The 16,047-nt window shown below is 44.2% G+C and overlaps 1 protein-coding gene across 3 annotated transcripts in view; it reads right to left on the minus strand.

Moving 5' to 3' along the window:
- Positions 1-16,047, minus strand: part of LOC134573197 (oocyte zinc finger protein XlCOF6-like) — a 43,957-nt gene that overhangs the window by 24,730 nt on the left and 3,180 nt on the right. The window lies entirely within an intron of this gene.

Consider the following 16,047-nt stretch of genomic DNA (forward strand, 5'->3'; position numbering starts at 1 on the left):
ACAAGAAATGTGCCACTATAGGTGCACCCGCCTTGGAAGATTTTGATAATCAAATAATAGTAATCGGGTAAATTTGCATGGAGCTCAGGCAGGGTCCATAGACTAGGTCCACTTGGGGAACCACAAGACTGAGTCGGAGCGCAGGCAAGCAAGGCAGCTGTTGGCTGCAAAGCGGGAGACCTTCTCAAACCTGGCAGGGTGTAACCCCTCTAGCCACCCACCGGGTAGAGACCCCCAACCAGCTACCTCTGAGGCAGACCCCATACCGGATACCAGAGGTGGTCCGGGAAAACGAAGAAGGAGATCCAGGAGATGCTCCGACTGCGGCTGATCAAACCGTCCCAAAGCCCTTGGGCCTCTCCCAGTAGTCCTGGTCCCGAAACGGGACTGAACCACCCGGTTCTGTGTGGACTACAGGAGGCTCAACGGCAAGACTGTCTCCGATGCCTACCCCATGCCCGCATCAACAGGCTCCTGGAATGGATGGCCCGGGGCCAGTACCTCACCATGACAGACTTGTGAAAGGGGTACTGGCAGATTGCCCTAGCGGTAGATGCTGTCCCCAAGTCGGCCTACATCACCCCCTTTGGCCTGTACCAGTTTAAGGTAATGCCATTCGGAATGAAAAACGCCCTGGTAATTTTCCAAAGGATGGTGGACCGGCTGTTGGATGGCCTCCAGGATTATGCCTGTTCATAGCTAGACGACATCGCCATATACAGCGATACTTGGGAGGAGAGTATGACACATTAGGAAGCGATACTAGATCGGATTAGGGAGGCAGGGTTAACCCTAAAGCCCAGTAAATGCATCATAGGGATGGCCGACGTACAGTACCTGGGCCACTGGTTAAGGTGTGGGAAGCAGATGCCCAAGCCAGCCAAGGTTGAGGCAGTAGCAAACTGGCTCCATGCCCACACTAAGACCCAGGTGCTAGCCTTCATAGGAACCACTGGACACTATAGAAGATTTGTCCCCAATTACAGTGCCATAGCCAAGCCCCTCACTGACCTGACCCAGACAAAACCTACCCAGACAGGCAAATTGGGCCCCGGAGTGTGAGCAGGCATTCCAAGCCCTTAAGAACGCCCTGGTAAATGCCTCTGTCCTGGCTTATCCTCATCCCCGCAAAGTTTTCTCATCCACACAGATGACAAATGTTTGGATTAGGAGCGGTGCTGAGCCAGATCTGGGACGATGACGGAAAAAACACCCATTAGCTTACCTTAGCAGGAAGCTACTACCCAGGGAGGTAAGCTACGGCGCCATCAAGAAGGAGTGTATGGCGGTGGTGTGGGCACTCAAGAAGCTGCAACCCTACATCTATGGACAGCCGTTCTTGTGGCTTAACTGGGTCACAGGAGACAATGCCAGGCTGTTGTGATGCAGCCTGGCACTTCAGTCCTATGACTTCACCAAACACTACCGACCCGGTAGGCAAAATCGGAACACCGCCGGGATGTCAAGACAGAAGGAATTGGAGAAGTGATCTGTGAACCCTTCCCCAGACATCCACAAAACGAGCCGTTGGGGATCTGGCTGTGTATACTGGCTAGGTGTTAAGGGGGACGAAACCCCGGCTGTTCGTGGTTTTCCCCTTGTATTATGTGTTTCATGTATTGTGCAGCTGTGGGTCCATTCAAACCTTCTTTTGTGAATGTAATGTCTGCCTGGACTTACTTCTCCCCCCTGTCTTTTCCTGTCACAGCAGGACGTTGCCACAGAGACACTGCAAGCCCAGTTTAACCTAGATGTTTTGTCCTTCCCCCCTCCCCCTTCTTGGGTTTGAAACCCCAGTTGTTTTTGTGTTGGGGTCTAGGTCTGTAAAAACCATGTGTACATAATAAACAGTCAGTCAGTGTTGTAACCTCCAGGACTGTGTTTCGTCTAGTTACTGGGGGGGGGGAGGGGGGGGAATGGATTACTGCTTGTTGTAAGGGTTCCTGAACGGCTAAAGGAAGGTTAGGGCCATAGGGATAGAGGTTTCTGGGTGAGTTAGCATTAGGATTAAATAATTTGCATAGAGTTGTTTTTTGTTCTTGTTTTTTCAAAAGAATGCCATGGATATTATTGGATTGTCTGATGTACTCAGCTAGAGGTTCTATTGAGAGGACATACAACAGAGGTGCCAATGGACCCATGGCATGTGTCATTCCCAATATTGAACCATTGAGAATTCAAACCATTACCGATAATTTTAGCCTTCGGGGAAGAGTAGACTGACAAAACCAGATCTCTAAATATTCACTCAATTCCAAAGGCTGTTCACGTTTCTGACAGAAATCTCTAGTTTACCCTGTTGAACGCCTTTTCGGCAGAAATGAAAACAGAAGGAATTATTTTTTATTTTTATTATATTAGAAATGTTCCTTATATTATCGCATCCTGATCTACCTGTTATAAATCCAGACTAATCTGAATGGATTAGATCTAATATAACCAATGCTAGTCTATTGGCTAGAATTTGGGGAAAAATTTTCATATCCAAATTAATAAGCGAGATCGGACAATAGTTTACCATAAAGTTTGGATCTTTTCCAGGTTTCAAAATGGGTGAGATTGTTACAGCCAACAGATTGGAGGAAACAGTTTTTGATAAACTAATTTCACTGTAAAGTTTACAGAGTAAAAGGTATAATTTATAGAAAACAGATGTGTACCCGTCAGGACCGGGAGCCTTCCCGTTTTTAAGATTAAGGATTACGTCTTTAGTTTCTTCAAGAGTTATAAGTTTGTTTAGGCTATCGTGTTTTTCTTTCTTTAATTGAGACCGGATAACATTTTTAAAAAAATTATAGTTCTAATTATGAGAATTTATCTGCAGGTAATATAAGCCGAGGCCCCTAATTTTACCCCCCAAAAACTGGGAAAACTTATTGACTCGAGTATAAGACTAGGGTGGGAAATGCAGCAGCTACTGGTAAATTTCTAAATAAAATTAGATCCTAAAAATATAATATTAATTGAATATTTATTTACAGTGTGTGTATATAATGAATGCAGTGCGTGTGTGTATGAGTGCAGTGCGAGTGCAGTGCGCGTGCAGTGTGCGTGCGAGTGCAGTGCGCGTGCGAGTGCGCGCAGTGGCCGCGCGCGAGTGCAGTGCGCGTATATGAATTAAGTGTGAGTGTGTGTGATGCAGTGTGTGTTTGTGTATGTGTTGGTGGGGGGTGGGCATTTTGATTATTGTTATTTTAATCATTTTTTTTGTTCTATTATTTATTTTATTAACCCGTTAACGCCGTTACGGCGTTCCATGCCGTCCCCATTATAATGGGCTTTAAAGCCGTTGCGGCGGCATGGAACGCCGTAACGGCTTTGAGCCCCAGGAGGTAAGTTATACTTACCTCCGCCGCGATCCGCTTCTGGGGGGCTGCCTGACAGCCCAGGCAGCCCTCCCATGGCAAATGAGGCCCCCGGGGGCAATGTGATCGCTCTCAAAGAGCGATCACATGGCCCCCTATAGCTGGCTATGGATCTGCCTGCAGGGGGACTGTCTAAAATATCAGACAGTCCCCCTGCTGGTAAGAAAGTATAAAAAAAGAAATTAAACATGTTAAAAAATAAATTGAAAATATTTTTATATATATATAATATGTATATATATTATTTGTGTGAAGGGCTCATGATGGCAAAGAGAAATAAGACCTAATAAGTGTAGGATGGTATAAAAGTAGCAAGTCGGTTGTGGTGTGCCGAAACCGACGATGAGGTAGGCCTGAAAATAAAGAGGGCCTACCAAGAAGAAATGTAAGAAAAAGGAGTTGATAAAGAGGTGTGGGTGGGAGGGTGATGCAACGCTGACCTCGAAGGTATGGAGCCAGGTAAGGGGTGTCCCTTAAGTAGGGAAGGGGTGTGTCATACGCCCCTCCCACAAACACAGGCCAAAAGGCCTTACTACTTGTGTGAAGGGCTCATGATGGCAAAGAGAAATAAGACCTAATAAGTGTAGGATGGTATAAAAGTAGCAAGTCGGTTGTGGTGTGCCGAAACCGACGATGAGGTAGGCCTGAAAATAAAGAGGGCAAAAATAGAAGTTTCAACATTTTAATACAAACTACCAATATACAACTTAACAAGACATGTTCTGAAAAGCATTCCTTACTTCTTGTACAGGGTTAGGAATGTACCGTGTGTAAGCGGATGATTTCCAGCGCCCCAGTGTCTTGATAACATGAACCGGTATGTTAACACTGGAGGCTGTGGAGGCCGCTCCTATGCGGAAGGAGTGGCCTGAATAGTTAGCTGGCTTGAGTCCCAGCTGTGTTAGTAATGACCTAACGTGGGTCATGAAGTTGGTAGTAGTGAGAACTGAACCTCGTAGAACAAAAAGTGGTTGTGATGGTGGTGCCTTGAGACTCTCTGTATAAGAGTCCAGTATTTGGACGGGGCACCAACTGTTGTGAGTCGGATAGTATTTAACCTCTACGGGTGGAGCGTGTTGACTGTTTTTTGAATGAGGTAGTGTCAGGATATAATAGTCCATGTGTTTGGTTAAGTGCGAATGAAGCAGTAGGTGAGTGGATTGTGTTGTATTGATGGCGGTAAACTCTCTAGGTCTCAGAAACCCATAAAAAGCCACATAAATAGCTGTTTTGATGACTAGTGTTGTGTTGAAGGAGAAGGGTTTTAGATCTAGTAGTTGTGATAATTTCTTAAGGATATGAAAATCTATAGGAAGCCTCTGTGCTGTATGCGGGGGTTCGGATCTTTGTATACCCCTAAGGATGTTCTTGATTTGGTATGATGACATGAAACTTGAGTTGTTGGGTTGTAAGGTCAGCATGTGATGTTGGATGCCTGTAAGATATAGTTTGATTGTGTTGTAAGAAAGTTTGAGTTTGAGGTGGCAAAAAGAGGCAAAACCTAAAAAAGATGTCATGATGAATGGTTGTAATATGTTGTGTTCCAACAGGAATCTTTTGAATAAACTGAAAGCTCTGTTGTAGGTTTTCCTGGTATTTGTAGATAGAGCTAGTTGGGACAAAGTTCTGCAATGTTGCATGATAACGTCTAGTCCATTGTTAGCTGATGGAACAGTGGAGTGGCCGTGGCTGTGAGCGCGGCTGATGGGAGAAGTTGATGAAAGGCCTGGAATTTAAAACGAGACAAATTATCAGCTGCCTCGTTACAAATACCTGGAATATGAACACAGTGCAAGAAAAAATTATGACATGCTGCCAACCAAGTGAGTTTCCTCAAAAATCTCATGATAGTAAGGGAGTTGGAGCGACCTTTGTTGATAATGGAACAGGTTGCTTGGTTGTCTGAGTAACACCTGACTGATGAACCTGTCCATAGATGTCCCCATGCCACGGCAGCCGCCACGATGGGATATATCTCGAAAAGAGCTGAGGTAGAGAAAAAACACTCCAGGTCCTGCACCTCTGAAGGCCAGCTACCCCAAAGCCATTCGTTCCCAAAAATTGCTGCAAAACCTGTGGTAGACGCCGCGTCTGTCCAAACAGTAGGAGAAGTGTCAGACAATTGAGGGAGGAACATGCTTTTCCCGTTCCAGGAGTTTAAAAAGTTTCTCCACATGAGAAGGTCTGCCGTGGCTTGGGTATCTAGGGTCAATCTGTGTGCATCATGTAGAAACCGTGGGAACATGCTGAGGAGACGTGATATGAAAGCACGGCCTTGAGGTATAATACGCATGGCAAAATTGAGTGACCCCAGTAAAGATTGTAATTCTTTGCGATTGCAAGTGCGTAGTTGTATATAGAGGTTGATGTTTGTCAGAATGTTTTCTACCTTGGTGCGTGGTAGGCTAGCTTGCATGTTGGCTGAGTCTAGCATGATGCCCAGGAAAGTGATGATGGTATCTGGGCCTTCGGTCTTGGTAGGGGAGACTGGGACCCCCAACTGGTTGAATAGGCTGACAGTCTCTTTCAGGCTAGTGGGAGGGGAAGAATTCTCCTCGACCATTAAGAAATCGTCCAGATAATGTATGACTGTAGGGCATCTGGATATATTGAGTAGTAACCAGCATAGGATTTCGGCAAATGTGTCAAATATGGCTGGACTACTTTTAGAACCAAAAGTTAGTCGTGAGAAAAAGTAGTAGTTCCCTTCCCACTTGATGCCATGTAGGTGCCACAGTGTGGGGTGGATTGGTAGTAGTTTGAATGCATTTGTTATGTCGGTCTTACTGAGCCATGCACCGACTCCTGCCTGTAAGATAGCCGTAATGGCGTGGTCTATAGTGGAATATTGCAGGGAGAATTCCTCCGATGGTATTAAGGAGTTGAGGCTGGGAGTGGTAGAGGTGTGTGGTGCCGACAAATCGATAATAAGTCTCTGCTTGTTGGAAGATTTTCCTGTGACAACCCCGATAGGGTTTGTCCTCCATGTAGTGAAAGGAGGGGATTGAAAAGGTCCCAATAAAAAACCTTCTGACACTTCTTTAGCTATGAGTGTGTCAACCGCTGTAGGGTTGTGTTGGGCGGATTGTAGATTTGGACATTCCAGGATTCCTGAAGGCATATGTATGATACCTGTGTGGAATCCTTCTGATAGACCAGAGATTATGAAATCTACTAAATGTGTAGATGGATGCTGTGACAGAAATGTCGCAAGTAGGGATATGTTGATAGACGTTAGGTACTGTTTGGGATACATTTTATTGGGACACATGATTTTTGCATGTGCCCTGAAACATTTTGAGCATATATGCAATAAACTACAACCGCTGTAATTACATGTACCAACATTAAAGTTATTACATATCTGGGATTTGCCCAGAAACTTGATAGGTCTACCCAGTTTGTCTTTAGCTATTTTCTCCGTAGGACCAGCGGAGCTAGGTCCTTGCACGTGGGTATGCTCGTTAGCAGTGGTGGGACAAAAATTTGCCGAATGAGACATGGAGGAGCAGTATGCACAAGCCGGTGTCCTTAGCCCTGCAAAGTGTCTGCAGAAAATCACTGTGTCTATCTTACTCCAGTTGGACCTTGTCCCGTACTGTGAGAAGGCGCCTGACACTTTTGCAGAAAAAGATCTATGGTAATCGTAGAATGCCGATCCACCATATTTATTGCCCAGGTCCACCAGCTTGTGCATATACATGTCAAATTCCTCACGCCTGTGTGGGTAAACGGCACATATGACATCCCGGTAGATGCCAAAAGCCAACACAAATTCCGGGATGGTGAGTTTCCTGTTTAGGCGTGCATCCCTGGACTTTACCACCACAGAAATATCCTCATACGCATAAGTTTTATGCTCCACCACATCCTGGGAGGCAATTAGTAGTGCAGCTAAGTTGACATCTTTACCTTCCAGGATGTCTTTCTTAAGGTGCTCAGGTATCATATGGGCAGGGTTAACCTCCTGCTCGTCAGAGGTGGTGGCTGGAGAAACTAGTGGCAACTCGACCAGTGGCGGAGGGGTCACAGTGACTGACCCAGCCAAGGTAAGGGCTGTGGTGACCGATTCCAGTTTCTCCAGCCTGGAGTTCACCTTGCCCATGGATGACATGAGGGATGTAAGCATGCCATGTATATCTGTCGGGTTAGACTGGCTAGTCCCTTCCCCTGCATCAGAGTTATCAGTTGAGGTGTGCAACAGTTTGTATAGTTCCGCTTTCCTGGCAGTCGCGGGGAAAGGAATGTGTCGCCTCCTGAGTTCGTTAGTTATGCGAGGGATTGTCCAGGACCTGAATGATGCAGGACTAGCCATGTCTTCTTCCGGTGGTGGGGAGTTTGGTCTAGCCGGAGTGCTCGGGATGGAGAAATCCTCTACCCCTTCTTGAGACATACTAGATGAGAAAATATACCGTTAGTGTTGAAACCCAGGGGATGTACTGGCGGGCTAATTATGCCGTGTGAGGCGAAAAATTAATCTTGTCCTTTGGTGACAGGTGAGGCCCTGCTATTTGCCAAGTGGCTATGAGAGGCTCTATCTATGTGTTGGCGCGAGGGAATATTGAGGCCACCCATGTAGTGGCAGGAATTCGTAGGCCTCTCGGTGACAATAAAAGAAAAACAGGGGAAGGGAGTGACAGGTGACACCCTCTCTAAACTTTGCGAGGCGGCTAACTACCGTGTGGCTCGAGGGGTGTATGCCTCCGAAACGTTTGAGGCGGGGTGTTGGCCTCGCGGACCTCTAAACTATAGGCGGTATGCCAAGAGGGGAGATACCTATTTGGGCCTATACCCCTAACTGCCAGTACTCTACGTCCTATTTAGGGAGAACGTATGTGACACGTGAGCAGGCTTACGTACCTGCTAGTATGTATACGTATATGGTGCGTAAGGTATAGAAAACCTGGATAAACCTAAAAGGGTAGAAATAGATATGATAGTATGAGAAATGGATCCTGTGATACTAACGTAGACTAGATATGCTGTGGTTGATTTTATTAACCGTATGTGTTGAAGGGGAACAATTAGAGTAAGGAAGTACCCCGCCTGATTTATTATGGAGAAAAACCGTAACGCAGGATTAGCTTGTAGTGTCTACATATAATGTGTATACCTGGTGACCAAATTTAAAATATATATATGGCCGTGCTACTGTAATAATCGTAGTGCAGGGAGTATGAGTTTAAACTATGAAAATTGACCATATGCAGAAAAGTAGACGTATGAGAGGTTAAACCAAAAGTGTGATTCAAACCTGAAAGTGTGAGATGTTGGGACCGTGTTCTGTATACACGATATATCGTTTGAGTATATGCAGAAAGGTCAGGAAATGTAGGTGCCATGTAAACGGGTGTACATGGTAGTGACAACGTAATATACACAATTAATTTAGAGAAAACTTTATCACATATATATACACATTATACCTATTCCTGATTAATTATCTGAGTTTCTAGTGTATGTAATGAGTACATAAAGAAAAGTCAGCATATGACAAGTGCCATGTAATAAAAAGTGTACATGGTGTGTTTAAACAGGGAGGAGAGAGAAAAAAAAAACAAAAAAAAACGTTTGTTTAAAACAAATTCCTAAGTGTAAATGGAAGGTACACAAAAAGTAAAGTGTTCAAGCAAAACTATGTATATGTATACCAGGATAATATCATGAACTAATAATACATGAGCCCTAACCTAGGTATAATTAATGTGACAGCATAAATTATGAAATACATGCTAAAATCGTTATATGTATATAAAACAGACTGGTATTTAATAAACTATAATCTGTATGAAAATGAATAATCCTACTATCAGGTACTAAAACTTACAAAATAGAAACAAACTGAAATAAAGGAGGGAAAAATAAGCATAGGAATGCTACATACTTATTACTTGGTTTCCGGAAACCGGAGGGTTAATTTGCCTGAGACTTTGGCCGTAAAGCGTGTGGCCGTAAAGTGAGGCTGAAAATTATTGCGACGCCGTGGGAAGTGATCCGGGCGACGGACTTACGTTTTAGAAGTCCAGAGGACTCGATCAGCGAAGAAGACCGGGTTTTTTGTGCGTGGCTGGCCGTGGAGAGACCTGTAAGGAGTTTCCTGGACACAGCTGACACCGAAGAAAAACGCGGGTTTCTGAAAGCAAGATGGCGCCGTCCGTGAACCGGAAGTGGATTCAGGATGCAACGCTGACCTCGAAGGTATGGAGCCAGGTAAGGGGTGTCCCTTAAGTAGGGAAGGGGTGTGTCATACGCCCCTCCCACAAACACAGGCCAAAAGGCCTTACTACATATATAATATATATACATATTATATATATGTAACGTCATACAAAGTGTATTTTAATACTAATATAAGTATATATATTAGCATTAAAATACACTTAGAATGATGTTACATATATATAATATGTATATATATTATATATATAATAGATGTACATATATATATTATATATATACGTATAATTAAAATAATAAATAAATAAAATAATAAAATATTGAAACAAAATTTAATATAAATTATATATTCATATGTAATTTCATTCTAACTGTATTTTGTTATTAATATATATATATTGGTAACAAAATACACTTAGAATGACATTCTATATACCGTATATACTCGAGTATAAGACGACCCGAATATAAGCCGAGGCCCCTAATTTTATCCCAAAAAACTGGGAAAACTTATTGACTCGAGTATAAGACTAGGGTGGGAAATGCAGCAGCTACTGGTAAATTTCTAAATAAAATTAGATCCTAAAAAAAATATATTAATTGAATATTTATTTACAGTGTGTGTATAATGAATGCAGTGTGTGCGTATGTGTGTGTATGAGTGCAGCGTGTGTGTATGAGTGCAGCGTGTGTGTGCATGAGTGCAGTGTGTGTGTGCATGAGTGCAGTGTGTGTGTGCATGAATGCAGTGTGTGTGTGCATGAATGCAGTGTGTGAATGCAGTGTGTGCAGGGCCGGTGCAAGGATATTTGCCGCCGTAGGCAAAAAAAATTTTTGCCGCCCCCTCCCCCCCCCCCCATATGTCCTGACTTCCCCTCCTCCTCCCTCAGTGGTCCTTACCTCCCCACCCCCGTGTTCCTTCACTCCCCCCCCCCAGTGGTCCTGACTCACCCCTCCCCTAGTGGTCCTTACCCTCCCCTCCCCTAGTGGTCCTTACTTCCCCCTCCCCTCCCATAGTGGTCCTTATCCCACCCCCTCCCTCTCATAGTGGTCCTTATCCCCCTTCTCCCTCCCATAGTGTTCCTTATCCCCCCCATCCCTCCCATAGTGGTCCATATACCCCCCCCTCCCTCCCATAGTGGTCCTTATACCCCCCTCCCTCCCATAGTGGTCCTTATCCCACCCCCTCCCATAGTGGTCCTTATACCCCCCCTCCCTCCCATAGTGGTCCTTATCCCCCCCCTCCCTCCAATAGTGGTCCTTATCCCCCCCTCCCTCCCATAGTGGTCCTTATACCCCCCTCCCTCCCATAGTGGTCCTTATACCCCCCTCCCTCCCATAGTGGTCCTTATCCCCCCCTCCCTCCCATAGTGGTCCTTACCCCCCCCCCCTCCCTCCCATAGTGGTCCTTATACCCCCCTCCCTCCCATAGTGGTCCTTATCCCCCCCCTCCCTCCCATAGTGGTCCTTACCCCCCCCCCCCTCCCTCCCATAGTGGTCCTTATACCCCCCTCCCTCCCATAATGGTCCTTATACCCCCCTCCCTCCCATAGTGGTCCTTATCCCACCCCCTCCCATAGTGGTCCTTATACCCCCCTCCCTCCAATAGTGGTCCTTATACCCCCCCTCCCTCCCATAGTGGTCCTTATCCCCCCCCCTCCCTCCAATAGTGGTCCTTATCCCCCCCTCCCTCCCATAGTGGTCCTTATACCCCCCTCCCTCCCATAGTGGTCCTTATACCCCCCTCCCTCCCATAGTGGTCCTTATCCCCCCCCCTCCCTCCAATAGTGGTCCTTATCCCCCCCTCCCTCCCATAGTGGTCCTTATACCCCCCTCCCTCCCATAGTGGTCCTTATACCCCCCTCCCTCCCATAGTGGTCCTTATCCCCCCCCTCCCTCCCATAGTGGTCCTTACCCCCCCCCCCCCTCCCTCCCATAGTGGTCCTTATACCCCCCCCCCTCCCTCCCATAGTGGTCCTTATACCCCTTTTTTTATTATTATTAATTTTTTTTTTATTATTTTATTTATATATTTTTTTTCGTCCCCCCTCCCTGCTTGATATATGGCAGGGAGGGGGGCTCTCCTTCCCTGGTGGTCCAGTGGCAGTTCAGTGGGGGGGAGAGGGGGGCTGGCAGAGCTGTAACTTACCCGTCCTGCAGCTCCTGTCAGCTCTCTCCTCCTCTGCGCCGTCCGTTCTGCTCTTCTGTCAGCTCCCAGTGTAAATCTCGCGAGAGCCGCGGCTCTCGCGAGACTTACACTGGGAGCTGACCGAGGTGCTGAACGGACGGCGCACAGGAGGAGAGAGCTGACAGGAGCTGCAGGACGGGTAAGTTACAGCTCTGCCAGCCCCCCTCTCCCCCCAGTCTGTATTATGGCAATGCAAATTGCCATAATACAGACTCTGACTCGAGTATAAGCCGAGTTGGGGTTTTTCAGCCCAAAAAATGGGCTGAAAAACTCGGCTTATACTCGAGTATATACGGTATATATCTATCTATATATAAAATACAAATAACCGCAAATATATATATATAGATAAATATATATAATTACATAAAAGATTACATTAGTATACACGTAGAATTTAAATACCTATAAATGCATATATATTAAAATTCTACATGTATATTTAAATAATCTTTTAACATAATTATGTGATTTGATTAATTAAAATTTGATTGACATGCCTGACAACACAGGAAGAAAGTGCAGAGAATTTAATTTGCAAGCACTATATTTGACCCTGTAATACTCCACGACACCATAAAACCTGTACATAGGGGGTACTGTTTTACTCGGGAGACTTCGCTGAACTCAAATATTAGTGTTTCAAACTGGTAAATTGTATTACAACGATGATATTTTAAGTAAAAGTGACGTTTTTTGCATTTTTTACAAACAAACGGCACTTTTATGGACTATATTATTGTTGTAATATGTTTTACTGTTTTAAAACACTAATATTTGTGTTTAGTGAAGTCTCCCGAGAATAACAGTACCCCCCATGTACAGGTTTTATGGTGTTTTGGAAAGTTAGAGAGTCACATATAAGGCTTGCGTTTCATTTTTTTCACATTGAAATTTGCTAGATTGGTTATGTTGCCTTTGAGAGCGTATGGTAGCCCAGGAATGAGAATTACCCCCATGATGGCATACCATTTGCAAAAGTAGACAACCCGAGGTATTGCAAGTGGGGTATGTCCAGTCTTTCTTAGTAGCCACTTAGTCACAAACACTGGCCAAATATTCGTTTTTTGCTTTTTTCACACAAAAAAAAATATGAACGCTAACTTTGGCCAGTGTTTGTGACTAAGTGGCTACTAACAAAGACTAAACATACCCCACTTTCAATACCTTGGCTTGTCTACTTTTTCAAATGGTATGCCATTATGGGGGTAATTCTCATTCCTGGGCTACCACACCGTCTCAAAGGTAACATTACTAATCTGGCAAATTTCAATTTGAAAATGGAACGTTCTATATTTGACCCTGTAACTTTCCAAAACAACATACAACCTGTTAATGGGGGGTACTGTTGTACTCGTGAGACATCGCTGATTACAAATATGTGCATTTTGTTGCAGTAAAACAGTATTATGACATTTACAGCTAAAATGTGAGGCGGAACTACACATTTTTAAAAAATAAATAAATTTCTCATAATAAATTATATTCCATATATGAATAGTTAATGGTAAATTAAAGCCCTGTTTCTCCTGAACAAAATGATATATAATAAGTGTGGGTGCATATAATATGAAAGAGGGGAACTACGGGTGAACAGACATATAGCGCAAATTCCAGTTTTTGTTTACGTTTTGTTTTGATCAGAACGTGCACTATTGACTCCGTCCTGAAGGGGTTAATTATTATTTTAAATTTTTTTTGTTATATTGTTATTTTTTTTTAATTATTATTATTTTTAATATTTTTTTATTATTTGTTTTCGGCCCCCCTCCCTGATTGATACACGGCAGGGAGGGGGGCTCTCCTTCCCTGGTGGTCCAGTGGCATTGGCAGTTCAGTGGGGGGGGGGGGGGGGGGGGGAGGGGGCTGGCAGAGCTGTTACTTACCTCTCCTGCAGCTCCTGTCAGCTCCCTCCTCCTCCGCGCCGGTCCGGTCAGCTCCCCTGTCAGCTCACACTGTAAGTCTCGCGAGAGCCGCACTATGACCCCGCGGCTCTCGCGAGACTTACACTGGGAGCTGACAGAGGTGCTGAACGGACCGGCGCGGAGGAGGAGGGAGCTGCAGGAGAGTTAAGTAAACACTCTGCACCCCCACAGCCCCCAGTCTGTATTATGGCAATGTAAGTTGCCATAATACAGTGACTCAAGTATAAGCCGAGTCGGGGTTTTTCAGCACAAAAAATGTGCTGAAAAACTCTGCTTATACTCGAGTATATACGGTAAGTCTATTTGAAACAAGCTTCCCTACCTTATTGTTACTACTGTACCATTTTTTATTAAGAATCAAGGTCCTTTTCCTAACTCTATCTTCGAGTATTTGATTTATTTGTAGCTGTACAGATTCATTTAATTTCAGGTTTAAGGTAGGATTAGTTTTATTCCTCTTTTCTAATTTAGCCAGTTCTATATAGAGATCTGGTAGGTTAGCCGCTCTACTCTTCTAGATCTAGTCTCCAATTTTATTACATTTCCGTGCATTACACATTTAAATGTTGGCCAAAGAGTTTCTATGGACACTGGTCCATTATCATTATCCACAAAAAAAAAAAAATTGCCTTTATAATCCTTAGCTTGGAGGATTGTTTCCTTTAACCCCTTAAGACCGCAGGGTGTTCTATGCAGTCCTTAATGGACTGGCACTAAACGCCGCAGGGCGGCATATAACGCCCTCACGTGGCCGGCGGCATTACCCCGCTGCAGATCGCGGTTGGGGGGCATGCCTGGCCCCCCAGGCAGCCCCCGTGCCCAGTGACCGCTGTCTGCAGCCTCCGATCGCAGTGACAGGCTGTCACTGCGATTGGTATTTACCATGTGTCAACCGATTTTAAAATCGGCAGACACATTGAGCCGCGGCATTTTCCCGCTACAGATCGCGGTCGGTGGACATGCCTGGCCCCCCCAGGCAGTTCTCCTGCAGTCAGTGACCGCGATCTGCAGAGTCTGATCTCAGTATGAATAGAGTAAGGAGCACAACTATACGTATTTATGTACAAGAATAATCTTTATTAAATGGGTATATACTATAAGAATGTCTCTTTAAATTTTAAACCCAAGATGCAAAGTCATAATGCTATAAACACATCTACCAGAAAAAATTCTGGACATATATGAGCGCACAATGCGTAATATATAGGTGAAAAAAAACTAAGCAAACAACTATAAGCTAGTATAGTCAAAACCCCCCCAAAAAAGATACAACATATAAAAATAATACAAAAACCATACCAAATTAAGTGAGAAGCAGGGACAGAGTCAATCAAAAAGCCCCCAACGTTTCGGCAAGAAGCCTTTATCAAGGGAGCCCTTGAACCTTTTTTGCTGAGCTGATCCCGACGAAAGCCACGGATGATGGCTGAAACGATTATGACTATGATTATATTTTAACAAGATATGGAATAAAGAAATACATTTTTACAAAAGAAAAAGCCCGTCAGTGCAAGCCTTTTTTCACAATTTTTTCTATTATTTTTGGCTGTTGCTGGAATGCACCCGGACTTTGGAAAAATCTGAAAGTGTGTGTACAGGGATAAAAAGGAATATATTATAATATTATAAAAAGGAATATATATGTCAAAAAGGACATTGTATATATGTAATACATAGTTGGTATATTTGTACGATGGATATGGAGTACAATTTGTAACATGTTCCTATGGTATCTAATACTTGTTAGAATGATGAAGACTTATTGTTTGAGCATTAGTTGCCATCCACAGTGTGTGGGTGGCTTCTTTGTACGAAAAGGTACCTCAGTGGTTGAGGATTTAATATTTGTTATACTGTTGCGTCCGTGCGAACGCTTTGCCGCAATGCGCAAACGAGGTGATGCTACACGCATGCGCGGCACTTACTACAGTGCACATGCGAGGTACTTATTATAGTGCGCATGCGCGGCAATTACTAGAGTGTGCATGCGCAGAAATGGTTATGACGCGTGTGGGGCGCAGTAGTAACGGTGTTCGTATGCCAGTAAGTAGTATGGAGATTATAGACGCCAGTTTTAGTATATGATATACTTACTGTCGATTTATGAACTAATGGTTATCCAAATTTGTATATCTAATATCATTTTAGATTATATATCCTTTTTTTACTCTGTGAATATATATTTTTATTATTAATTTTTATATCACTATGTTCTTAGTAGAGTATTGTGCCAGCACTTGAGTTGATGATGTCACTTCCGGGTGCTGGTAACAACATTATGCTGATGGCCATCAGCTGTAAGAAGGCTTTAAAAGCAGACACATTTGAACATGGATACGGGTACCCTTGATAAAGGCAACCAGTTGGTGCCGAAACGTTGGGGGGTTTGGTG

The sequence above is a fragment of the Pelobates fuscus genome, chromosome 9, assembly GCF_036172605.1.
Source record: "Pelobates fuscus isolate aPelFus1 chromosome 9, aPelFus1.pri, whole genome shotgun sequence".
Lineage (NCBI taxonomy): Eukaryota > Metazoa > Chordata > Amphibia > Anura > Pelobatidae > Pelobates > Pelobates fuscus.